Raw genomic sequence first — 13,593 nt, 5'->3', positions numbered from 1 at the left:
GGCACAAAGGGGGGCTGGATCCTCAGAACCCCTTGTAAGAAGGTTTGCACTTCCGGCAAGACCGCAATCTTTTTCTGGAAAAACACAGACAGCGCGGAGATTTGGACCTTTAAGGAACCCAATCTGAGTCCCTTGTCCAACCCAGCCTGGAGGAAACGTAGCAGGTTGTTTAAACGAAAACTGGCCGGAGGCAAGTCATTCTTTTCGCACCAGGCAATATATCTTCGCCATATTACATGATAATGAGAAGCCGTCACCGGCTTCCTGGCTTTGATCATTGTAGTAACGACAGAGGGATGGAGACCCTTGTGGACTAAGATCTGCCGCTCAACCTCCAGGCCGTTAAACGTAGCCGCTGCAAGTCCTGAAAGACGAACGGGCCCTGGAGGAGCAGATCTTTTCTTAGGGGCAGACGCCACGGGTCTTCCACTAGCATGGCCTGAATGTCCCCGTACCAGGCCCTTCTTGGCCAATCTGGTACCACCAGTATGGCCTCCGTCCCCTGATGCCGGAGCCGCTTTAGCACCCGAGCCAACAAGGGGAGAGGTGGGAACAGGTACACCAATTGGAAATCCCAGGTCCAGGTGAGAGCGTCCACCGCTATCGCCCCTGGGTCTCTGGTCCGTGCACAGTACATTGCTACCTTGTGGTTCAGTCGTGAAGCCATCAGGTCGATCTGAGGGAGCCCCCACGGATCCACTATGGCATCGAACACTTGAGTGTGAAGGCCCCACTCTCCCGGGTGAAGATCGTGACGACTCAGGAAGTCCGCCTCCCAATTGTCGACCCCCGGGATAAAAATGGCAGACAGGGCCTGGACATTCTGTTCCGCCCAAGATAGAATCTTTGACGCTTCTCTCATGCAAGGCATGCTCTTGGTACCACCCTGCCGAATTATATAGGCCACTGTGGTGGCATTGTCCGACTGGACCTGGATCGCCTTGCCCTGTAACAATGGAGCTGCCTGCAACAGGGCATAGTAGACCGCCCTCAACTCCAGCTTGTTGATATGAAGGAACAACTCCAGTGGAGACCATCGACCCTGGAGGCGGACTCCCTGTGTCACAGCCCCCCAGCCCCTCAGGCTGGCGTCCGTGGTTACCAGAATCCAGTCCTGGATCTGGAACCGTCTGCCTGCCAACAGATTGGATGAATCTAGCCACCACTGTAGCGAGATCCTGGTTCTTGTTGCAAGGCCAATCCTTCTGCGCATCTGCAGGGGGAGCCGGACCATTTTGTCAGAATATCCAATTGAAGGACCCTGGAATGGAAACGGCCAAATTGTACCGCCTCGAATGAAGCCACCATCTTGCCTAGAAGCCGGAGGCAAAGATGGATCTGTACCAGGGGGGACTGTAGAACCTCCCTGACCAGCTGTTGTATTGTACTGACCTTTTCCATCGGCAGAAAGACTTTTTGTTCCGATGTATCCAGGATCATGCACAAGAAAACCATCCTCTGTGTCGGAACCAGCGATGATTTGGACATGTTCAGGATCCACCCGTGGTCTCTTAGCACTTGTATGGACAGATTGAGAGCACTGCTCAAAGCCTCTGCCGACCCTGCCTTTATTAGCAGGTCGTCCAGGTATGGCACGACATTCACTCTTCGAAGCCTGAGTAGTGACATCATTTCCGCCATTACCTTTGTGAACACCCGCAGGGCAGTCGACAGGCCGAAAGGCAAGGCCCGGAATTGGTAATGGTCGTTCCCCAAGGCAAACCGGAGATAGACTTGGTGTGGGGGCCAGATAGGGATGTGTAAATAGGCGTCCTTGACGTCTATAGAGGCCAAGAACTCCCCTCTCTTCAGACTGGTGATCACGGAGCGCAAGGACTCCATCCTGAACTTGAACACACGCAGGAAGGGGTTCAGTGATTTTAGATTCAGGATGGGTCTTACTGAGCCGTCTGGCTTCGGTACCAGGAATAAGTTGGAATAATATACCTGGCCCTGCTCCGTGCTTGGCACCGGTATAATTACCTGAGATTGAAGCAGCCTGGTAATGGCCCCCTGAAGGAGAACCTGATCCTCCTGGGATGCTGGAAGGGCCGACCTGAAGTATCTTCTGGGAGGGGGTTTGTCGAATTCCAGCCTGTAACCTAGAGAAATGAGATCCCTGGCCCAGGAATCCAGACCAGAGGTGTCCCACACATGGTTGAAATGCAACAATCGCGCTCCCACCGCGAGAGAGTCTCGTGGCGGGAAAACCCCGTAATGCTGCAGGCTTAGAGGAAGCCGCTGCATTGGGACGGTCCTGGGAGCTGGAGGTGTTAGGCTTTCTAAACTTGCCTCTCGTACCTCTGTTGGCATTGGAGGCGCCCCTAGCCTTGGGGCGAAACCTGTTCCCACGAAAGGACTGCTGGGAAGTACCTGTGAAGGTACGCTTCGCTACTGTGGGAGCTGATGGAAGGAAGGTAGATTTTCCTGCCGTGGCCTTGGAAATCCAACCGTCTAATTCACTTCCAAAAAGCCATTCTCCTGTAAAGGGAATGCCCTCCACACTCTTCTTTGAATCCACATCCGCAGACCACTGACGTAGCCACAAAGCCCGTCTGGCTGAAACCGCCATGGCTGAATTGCGCGCATTTATTGCGCCCAATTCCTTTTGCGCCTCGCACAGGATCTTAGCGGTATCCTGAATGTGACGCAGGCTATCGCCTATCTGGGCCACAGTCATGTCCCCCAACAACCCTTCCTGAATCTGGGTTGACCAGGTATGAATGGCCTTAGCCATCCAGCAACTGGCTAAAACTGGGCGCTGGGAGGCCCCACTAGCCGTGTATATGGATTTGAGGGTAGCTTCCAGCCTCCTGTCCGCCCCGTCCTTAAGGGTGGATACACCTGGGACTGGTAGTAACACCTTTTTAGAAAGGCGGGAGACAGATGAGTCCACTACCGGTGCTCCTCCCACTTCTTCCTGCCCAAAGGTTCAAAAGGATAAGCATTAGTGAACCGTTTCGACAGAGTAAACCTCTTATCAGGGTTTTGCCATGCAGCCCTGAAAACAGTTTCTAACTCCGCCTGCTCAGGGAAGTATACTGGCTGTTTCCTCTGTGTCATGAAGAAAGGATCTCCTTCTGTGGATGCCTCCACCGGGAGATCTAAAACATCCCTAATGGCCCTGATAAGCGGTTCAGGATCATGCACTGCTGCCTCAGGAACTGGTTCCTGCAGAACCTGCTCCTCACCCTCCTCTAGTATGTCCTCATCATCATCCTCTGAATCAGGGGCCATCGCAGCAACCGGCCTTTTTTGAGGCTGTGCGGGAGGAGGAGGTACATTAAGAGTATGAAGAATATCCACCCTGGCAGCTAACATGGACAATTCTCTCTGAACCCTCTGCGTTTGCTGAGTGTTAGTGGAAAGCTGTGAAGCCACAGAATCCAACAATGTCTTTATATTGGAGGCCCAAACAGGCTCCTGCTCGTCAGCCTGAGATGGCCCCACAAGCTGAGGGGGCACCCCACTGATCTGAGTGTCAGCACTACTGGGCTGTGGTGACATACAAGCCTCACAAGTAACTTGGGACTGTGATTTGGGCACAAACTTGGTGCTACACACCATACAAGTGAACTTTTTCACCATGATGAGACAGTACCTCTGCGTGCAGCAGTACAACTCAACCCCCACGCAGTCAAACACGTGCACACACCCCACCGCTGGATGTTAAAACAGACTATGTGCTTGTTTTATGCGTTTGTAACTAATCAGTGGGGGAAAAACAGAGCAATTGGGGGACCAAGTGCACCCTTAACCTGAGCTCACAGATCTGGGTGAGCTGGTAACGCTAAACACATTGATATGAACAACACAGTGTCTAAAATAAGCCAGATAGCGCAGCAGCGCTAAATCGCTATAAAACCTGCTGTCTCTGCCTTGCTGCAAGGACCCGGATCCACCACGCCAGTGAGGAGCCCTCTGTAATGGAGTCTGGCAGCGTGTGAAGAAGCAGGAAGTGACAGCGCGCGCCCAGCAGAGCTTGGTCCCGCTCTGAGTGAAGCCCCACCCCCCTGTACACGGAGCTGGCGCTTCCATACGTTTATACTGACACATAATAAAAGGTATAATATTATATACATATAACCGGAGGGATGTCCCTGGTGGTCCAGCGGCAGCACCCCTATGTCAGTTACTGGACGCGGGGTTCACGCGGTCCCTGCTAGAGGGCCGCCATTACTGCCCGTCGTCTTGCCGCACCAGAAATGGCTGCAGGGTCCCCTTGTGAGACCCCCAGCCTGTACTCACCACTGAAGTCTTCGGACCTGTCAGGGGTGTGCGGCGGCTAGGGGGCTTGCTCGCCACAGCGCAATGCTGTGCGGTGACAAGCCCCACACAGGACCGAATTGTCCTGTAGCAGGGTCAGCTCTGCACCTGAAGAGGTCGGGGACTGACCCTTCCCCTGACACCCACGAAGCAGGACAGCTGTGTGGTCACCACAGTGCCCCAAAATAACAAACTTTGAAAATAAATGTAGAAAAACTCTGGTGCATCCAGAAGCACTGCCTCTCCTGAGGCACATTTTTCAAAACTGACTAGTGGAGGGAGATTGAGGGGAGGAGCCAGTGCACCCACACTGAAAGTTCTTTTATGTGCCTGTCTCTCCTGCGGAGGTCTCAATCCCCATAGTAGTGAAACCCAGTATCCCATTGGACGGTAGAGAAATACAAATGATGCCAACAGAGTCTATTAGGACCAGGGATGCCACGAGGGGCTGTTTGTGACTGCAGCAAAGATGTACAGTATGTATGACTTATCTGTACACTTACTGCTTAGCATGCAATCAAATTATACACCTGATCAGCCTACAGTATTTGCATTGTCACGGGCTATAGGGGTCAATATATTCATTTGTGAAAAACCCCAAGGACTGGTTTTCTTCTGCATTTGGTATTTTGTGTCATTTATCAAGAGTTACCACAAAGTACTTTCTGCAGTAGCCACATCCTGCAATAACTTTCCTACTGTACAGATACAGTAGTTGCTGCATGCATATTTAACTAGGACAGCACAGCAACGTATGAGCAAGTATGTACTTACTGTAGCCATCCCCTACCAGTAATTAGTTTTTGTAGATAAATCAGATGATTTGATAAATATGCCACTATGTATTCATTGTGTATATCAACAGTGGCTCTAGCAGCCTGATGTCTAGTGTTTGCTGTACCAGGTTACAACTTACAAGACTTGATAATTATGTCTGCACTAAGTAGATCTTTACTTTCATGAACCTTTTGTTTGGGATGATTTATTGTGTGGAAATCATATGGTATACATGTAACTGCCACACAAAGATAGACAAACAATAAAACTATTGCATGTGTTATTTTGGATGATGTCTTCCAATTCCGGTAGCGTATAACCTGATCTCGGCCTCTTCTCATGCAAACATTGCACTTACTGAGAGCCTGATTAAAAGGTTCAAGGTGCCCTAAGTTAATACTCGTGTAGCTCCTCTTGTAATGCTGCTCAACGCATGAATTGGCACTCAGGGACTGCCCATTTATATGGCCAATGGGCATGTAGCAAAGGTTCTACAACCGGCATGTAGGTTATAGAGCTGGCATGTATGATCTTATGCTTGTGGTATGTGAAAGAGACTTTGGCTTTAGGCTGCCAATGTACATACAATAATGGTTACATCATTAAGTTAAATTGGCACAGTCACCTACAGAACTTTACCCGCCACAATACATTGTGACGGAACAAATTAAATGGAATAAATTAGGCCTTCATTTTATTCCTTGGCTGCCATCTGCAAGGCACCCTAGTCTGCAGCCTACTGGTTAATCAGACACTGTCCTTACACACTATGATCTGGGATGTTCCCGCGCAGTTTTTCCTCAAGTACTCGTTAGTTTGGAATTCTTACTATAGGAGCTACAGGCATTATTCTCAGTGGGTGTATAACTGGCAAACAACCCAGATCTATAAAAACATCTGCATAGTAATTCTGAATGTTATCCACTGTTAGGTGTGGTTCAGTATTCAGTATCAAGTTTACTATGTTCAGCTTCTTGCAAGCTGTATAACCAATTGTTTTTTTTCTTTCTATGGGCTCTATTAATGAACTAAAATTGGTTGACAGTCAATAGCTCGACAGCCAAAAGGTGGACATGGGATATTCCGCTGTTTTTTACCCGAATGTTGACACAGTATTAAGTGCACTTGGCACACTATTTTATTTTCCCACCGCACCCTAGTGGATGGTAGGGCATGAAATACTGCCTGTCGGCTCAAAAAAAAAAGTGAAAAGCCCCATTTCGACCTTTTGACTGTCGACCTAGACCATGTCAACCTAATAACCTGTCGACGTAGACCCATGTCAACCTTGCAGTATTTCGATCTACCGACCGTATCCCATTGTCACTATACACAACGGTAAGAAATTAATTACAGCGGACATCGCTGCAATGTGTAAAAATTAAGCAATGCATGACCGCTAATGCGACTCTTCAGTTTCCTCATCTTTCTAGGATTCATGTAGTCACAATTTCTACATGATATTCCCAAGATTAAGTATATGTCCTACACAGGAGATTTCTCTAAAGGTGCACATACATGTGTCGATAATCGCATGAGTTTTGAACTTTTAAAGTTCAAAACGCATCGCATCGGCTTTAATCGCACTGTGTACCTGCAGGGATGCGATGCGCGTCCCCGCGGGTACAATATTGTAAAGCACAAAAAGTATCTGCAGGCAGTACTTTTTGTGCTTCATTGCATCGCATCCACTTCAAGTGGCAAAATCGCATGGCACCTTGAAGTTCAAAACGCACAGCACACTGACATCAGTGCGTGTATGGGCATATTTACTTTAATGGCAGTATCAGAGTACACCGCCAACCCATTCAATATATGGCAATGTTGCAATTGTGCACTTTCCCATGGAAAGCGGAATCAGTTTGAAGAGCGATTTCTTGAAACTGAAGTCAGTTGGTTATGGTTATTTTGGAGCTGTCCTCGCTTGGCTATTAAAATAACCAGGAGGTAGCACCTATCTGTTTTAGGTATGGGGCTTGACAATACCCATGTCATATAGAAGCAGGAGGTAAGCAGATAGCAGGCACCTGCGCAATCAATCTGGCAGGGACTGCACATACACATAAGCAGCAGCTTGACTGCACATCCCCAAAACCCTGGCTTCTATAGGTCCATACACACTGGGCGACTATGCCCAGCATGTTTGGACAGTGATGATGCCAATCATCGCTGAGGGGAAAGCCGCACAGTGGTACGGATGGGGGGGGCACTCATCTGCGTGAGCACGCAGCAGAGCTCACCGTTTATCGCTGGGCCATACACACTGGGCGGCTTTGAGCTGACAGACGCTCAAACTGGGTGTTTTGAGCGACTTTCAGCTCAAAGTCGCCCAGTGTGTATGGGCCTTATGAGCTGCAGCAAATAGAAGCTAGCTAAGGCTGACAATCAGACAGACAGTGAGTTCCTTCAGTAAGTAGAGTACTAATCCCAGTGTGATCTGGCAGTCCTAAAGGAAGGCTACTCTTCTGGACTGTGAGTGACTGGCAGATAAAACCTCCAAAAAGAAGTCCCTGACAGTCACAGACTGCAGCTGGCTCATTTTATGAGAGGGCTGCACCATAGGTCAAAACTGCCGCTGCAACAACAAACAATCATTGTCACTTTTATATGTGGCTATAAAGCAGGGATGGGGATCCTTTGGTCATCCAATTGTTGTTGAACTGCACATCCCAGCATGCCCTGCTACAGTTTTGCTATTTGGCCATATTGAAACTGTCGCAGGGCATGCTGGGATGTGTAGTTCAACACCAGCTGGATGGGCAAAGCAGGGCTGGGCAACACCGGCCCTCCAGATGTTGATGAACTACACATCCCAGCATGCCTTGCATCAGTTTCAGCATGGCCACATAGCAAAACTAATGCAAAGCATCCTGGGATGTGTAGTTCACTAACATCTGGAGGGCCGGTGTTGCCCAGCTCTGGGCCAAAGGTTCCTCATCCCTGCTAAAAGGAATGGGACTTTGAGTTTCCACTGGCAAACTGATATGGGCCTCTTTAGTCTCTTGCATGAAGCATAATCAATTCAATATGAAGACATACCACTACCGCGTGCTTTGTCCCCCCTCTGCTTACTCTATATAAGTTTGTGTGCAGAATATTACTGAATGCACTTCACATGCTATGACCTTAGCACTTTACTATTTGCTTTTGATGATCCAAAGGTCCTGACAATTTGTAATGCTCTCTGCAGCCTGAGATCTTCCGGGAGTAATTTTTCCTGCCACTCCTTGTGTTTAGTCCCCTTTAATATGTAGCCTGCCCGTTTCTTTGAACATGCAGTTCTGTGCAATCAGTTCTAGCTGTGGCAGGCACTCCTATATTGACTCATCTGGTCTTCCAAACAGACCTTGTAGCAGAAAGTTTTTGACGGAATTGTAATTTTTTTAAATGTGCCTACTGATCTATTTGTGCCACTGGAATGTTGACATGGTCGGAATGTTAAAATCTTATACATACATGCTGCATAACACAGGCTCGACAAACAGAATAGGGTTCTATAAACGTAATGCACCAACCGATGTGAATGTTCAAATATTCTCTGTAAAGCGCTGCGGAATAGGTGTGCGCTATATAAGAAATCTGTTAATAAATAAATAAAATAAATAAACTAAGCCTACGTACAAGCACAACTGCATTCATCCAGATGTGAGTTTATAAAACACGTGAGAATAAAATCTGACAGTACATAGTTTTTACATTTAACTTGTATCAACCTGCACTGTGATTTTTTGTATTTTCATTACATATGTCCCCTATAAGTATACCTGACATATGTGTGGGTGGAGGTGTGGTCTAAGAGATAGTCAAAGGTCGACACTATAGTGTCAACAGGCAATAGATCAGGGTTGCCTACTTGACCCTCTCCTTCAAGGAGAAAGTGCTCTGTTCCTGGACTTCCCTGATAATGTATGATTGCCATCACCTGTGGGTAGCTGGGTAATTGATAAGAAAGGTGTTTTACCACAGGTGATGGCAATCATACATTACCAGGGAAGTCCAGGAACAGAGCATTTTCTCCCTAAAGGAGAGGGTCAAGTAGGCAACCCTGCAATAGGTTTACAGTTAAAAGCATACCTCCCAACATGACCCTCTCCAGGAGGGGATGCAGTCATTTGGTCTACAGCATTATGGTCGACAGACATTAGGTCGACATGGGAAAAAGTCACTAGTTCGACATGTAGTTTTTCACATGTGAGCCAACATGTGCCGAAAGGCAGTATTTCATGCCCTACCATCCACACTAGGGCGTGGTGGGAGAATAAAATAGTGTGCCGAGCATAGCGAGGCACAGCGAACGATGCAAGGGGATGTGGTGCACTTCAAACTGTGTCCATGTCGACTGTGTTCACATTCAGGTAAAAAAAAAAAAAAAAGTGAAAAATCCCACGTCGACCTTTTCACTGTCGACCTAGACAATGTCGACCTAATGGTGTCAACCATAATGCAGTCAACCAGTGGTTCCCAACCCTGGTCCTCAAGTACCCAAACATTATTCATGCACATTTGAAAAGATCCACAGGTGGAGCTAATTATAGCACTTGTGATTCTGTGTGGAGACCTGCAAAACATGCACTGTTGGGGGTACTTGAGGACTAGGGTTGGGAACCACTGCTGTAGACCAAATTATCCCAACCCCTCCAGGAGGGACACAATGCTCTGTTTCTGGACTTCTCTCTTAACTTATGATTGCCATCACCTGTTTTAAACAGGGTAATTGCTCAGAAAGGTGTTTCCACATAGGTGATGGTAATTCTAAATTAAGAGGGAAGTCTAGAAACAGAGTATTGTGTCCCTCCTGGAGAGGGTCATGTTGGGAGGTATGCAAAAGGTTGACAATACAAAAAAGTTACAGAAAGTCGACAGTAAAAAAGGTCAATATGAAATGATCAACATAAAGTTTTGTTTTATTTTTCAGGTGTTATTTTCCATGTTTAACCATATATACCCAAATTAGGAAAAACATAGCCCCACACCGGCTTACTATGCCCGCCCAGATTCTGGCATAGTTACTCCACCATATCTTCATGCTACTCTTCTGTAAATGTGCAGCTGAAATTGGATGTTAATAATGGGCTACATATGATGATATGATTAATATATATGAGTTTTTCCATCAACAAGGTATCATCCTAATTCAGGCCCGGGGGCCAATTGCTGTCCTTTCAAGTGGCCCGCAGCCTGCAGCTGGAAGCGGGCAGAGCATCAGATGTGGGAAGCACAGCACAGGACACTAAAAGGTGGGGCCCCAGCGAGCACGTCTTTACCTTGCTGTCTGCTGCAGTGAGGAGGTGCCGGCCGCCACAGTCAGATGTGTTTGGTGTCCTACCGCTGCTGCTGCAATCGTATATATCACCATACTCCACAATCACAGTGACAGCAGTGTTTGGGGAGGGGGTGCAGCAAGGGGGAAGCTTGCTCCCGTAAGGAGGGCAGCAGCGGGAGCCCAAGCATCTCCTGTCCTTGCAGTGCCTGCTTTGCCTCTCCTTCCTCTGGCTCACACAAGGGGCTGGGAAACCTACAGAGAAGGGAGGGGCAGAGTGGGGGACATACAGTGAAGGAGGGTCAGGCTTGGGGGACATACAAGGAATGGAGGCAATGAATGGACATTAAGAGAAGGGGGGCAGGCTGGGGGACAGAGTGAATGGGTGCAGAGTGGGGAACATACAGTGAAGGAGGGGCAGGCTGGGGGACATACAGTGAATGGGGACAGAGTGGGGGACCATTCGGATGTGATTAATGATTCAAAGAATGTCAGGCTGAATGGTCGGCCCCCCACATATTTACACTTGACCAAATCTGGCCTTCGTCGCAAGAAGTTTGGACACCCCTGTCCTAATTTGTCACAGATGCATGTGATCTCCCTCTCTCCCTAATTATTCCAGCAATCTTCCTCATTTAACCTAGCCCACATTACACTTACATTTTGTGGAAAAAAGTTATGAGAGATAGATACTGTACATTTACATTGATCCATCAGCACCATTTCCCAGCACTTTACCAAGTATAGTAGCTCTTACAGTACTAACAGCTTTGGGACTCATCTACATTTGGATATTAGTCATTTTAAAAGATTCCTCTCAGATGTAGCAGTACACACCCACGCTTCTAGATACCACGTTCACAACTCTTTTCACAATCTCTCCATATATGGAACTAGACACACCCTTTGGGTGGAGCATGACACGCCCCCTCAATGGGGCTCTGTGCAAAATACTATTTCTAACTATAATCTCCCTGAAACTAGTTTTCAAAAGTAGGCAAGTATGATTTAACCCCATATAAAGTTTAGAAATCCCAGTAAATGGTTTATATGCATATTTGTTAGTTTTAACAAGCAGTAAGAAATTCGATGCAAATGTCAGTGTGTAGTTACAGTACATAGTCCATCCTTTCTGACAGTGTATGCTTCCCTTTTTGGTGGTCCAAATTTGAAGTTCAGGGGGCACGCCAATGGGATTTGCATCATTGTGGTGTGCCCCCTCCCTTCCTCAATAGTAGAATTACAGCATTGCACAGGGTGAGGCTTCACTATGCAAATCACCAAAATTGTGTCATGACATCACCTGGAAAGGGGAGGTTAGGTGGCTTTGCTGTGGGAACTCACAAAAATTCAGGAGTGTTACAGGCATTTGGTGAGAGTAGGTAAATGTGTTCCTAGAGGAACAAACATCTGACTAATGGTTACAAGCTGCAGAACATGTGGAGCAACATCCAAGTTAGTCACAAAACATAATGAGCTGCTTTCTAGTTCATTACAGCTACACCTCTGACAAACAGTATACAGAAGAAAACATGCTCTGTGTTGGCAAAGATTCAAACACAGATTTATAATAGAATGGGGAATTGCTTTCAGTAGTTACAATTCCCTTAAGCTGGGTACACATTAGAACAGGGATGGGCAACACCGGCCCTCTAGATGTTACTGAACTACACATCCCAGCATGCTTGCATCAGTTTCAGCATGGCCACATAGCAAAACTAATGCAAAGCATCCTGGGATGTGTAGTTCATCAACATCTGGAGGGCCGGTGTTGCCCAGCCCTGCACTAGAAGATGTGTGTACCCACGTCATCGCACCCGACAGAGAAGCCATCATCAGAAAGTGCATGCAGACGACAGCAGTGTCAGAGCACAGGTGGCAGCCATACTGCCATCCGCAGCATGGCCACCGCTGCCAGTGTTTTCAGTCGGCCCTGCATCATCAGGTACACACTGAGCGACATGCACTGTATGTCAGTGGATCACCACAGGTTGGTGATCCAGTACCATGTGAACTTATTCCTGGTCAATGTAATAGGCTAATACAGAGCTGGTGGCTGCCAATCATAAGATATGTGAACAAACATAAAAGTGTAAGCCTGACCACCGCCACATAACTGACCCGAAAGGTGACATTTAAAGCACAATTTACTTATTTCTTGTTAAGGGGTGCCATGAAAGAAAAAAAAAAAAAAAAAGAGCTGAAACTCCAATTTGCCATGATTCAGAAGAGTGTGAACCACTGTCTTAATCTGGGTAGGAACTAACAATTATTGGCATGTTTACCTGATATGAAGCTATCGGGCCAATGATTGGATAGGTGTGTGTAATATATATATATTTTTTTATTTATATTATATCTGATGCAGAAGTATTCGGTAAGAACCAATTAAAACACCCCTGCATATGTCAGCATGGGGAGGTCAAATCTTATGTGTGGTTAGTGTTAAATATTTTATATGCTGTCCTCCTGATTCCATAAAAGCCTGTGCACAGGGAGCTATATCTGGCACAGGTGTGTACATGGTTCACGCTTATCCTAGGGATCGCAGAAGTGTGTAAAGTACTCTGCTTTACTTGCTAGCTCAAAATCACTGACAGAAAACATCCTGAAAAACGAGTCTGCTTTGAACTTCCTGAATATACTTTTATACTATTAGTTCAAAAATATCAAATACAACAAACTTTTGTTCTGTCTCAGCTGTGTTATTTGTTTAATGAGAGACACACACACACACACACACACACACACACACCTCTAGCACTTGACAACACACAAGTGCAGTAATCAGTAATGAAATATAGTATTACTGGTCCTTGGCATATAAATTACAGACAAAAACAACTATTTTAACATGTGAAATGTAATGCACGGGTTTCAAAGTATGGAGGAAATAGATAATCAGACATGTTACTTACCCAAAGAAGTACAATGTTGTTAGTGGAAACTCTGTAACTGACACAATTCAATCCCTGCACTGGAGGAAGTACACATGCACCATGTCATTATACTATCTGGGCCGGACAGAATTCATTCTGCTGTGCCGTATTTACATATCTCCGCCTCAGAACCAGCCTACTGCTGAGTAACACTGCCAGGTTGGGATGCATTGATTACAATCAGTCATAGGCGCCACCTACTGAATAATTGTGGTACTACATAACTGTTAAAGCTAATACATATCCTCCGACATGACCCATTCCATAAGGTACAAAATGTTCTGTTCCTGGAATTCCCTCTTAATTTATGATTGCTGTCCCCTTATAAGACAGGTGTGTCAACACAGGTGA

General features: G+C 46.8%; 1 protein-coding gene across 3 annotated transcripts in view; it reads right to left on the bottom strand.

The window, feature by feature from the left end:
- SH2D4A (SH2 domain containing 4A) overlaps positions 1 to 13,375 on the bottom strand; it is an 82,607-nt gene extending 69,232 nt beyond the window's left edge. For 2 of the 3 annotated variants that reach the window (XM_083175320.1, XM_083175338.1), the window contains exon 1: positions 13,222 to 13,375. The gene's annotated coding sequence lies outside the window, so the exon portion shown is untranslated. Of the gene's footprint in view, positions 1 to 10,307; positions 10,389 to 13,221 lie in introns of those variants that run through there. The other variant, XM_083175329.1, reaches the window with a different exon arrangement.
- Between the last annotated feature and the right edge of the window lie 218 nt (positions 13,376 to 13,593).

The sequence above is a fragment of the Crinia signifera genome, chromosome 1 (assembly GCF_055691185.1).
Source record: "Crinia signifera chromosome 1, ASM5569118v1, whole genome shotgun sequence".
NCBI lineage: Eukaryota > Metazoa > Chordata > Amphibia > Anura > Myobatrachidae > Crinia > Crinia signifera.
This window is presented reverse-complemented; position numbering and strand designations above follow the sequence as displayed.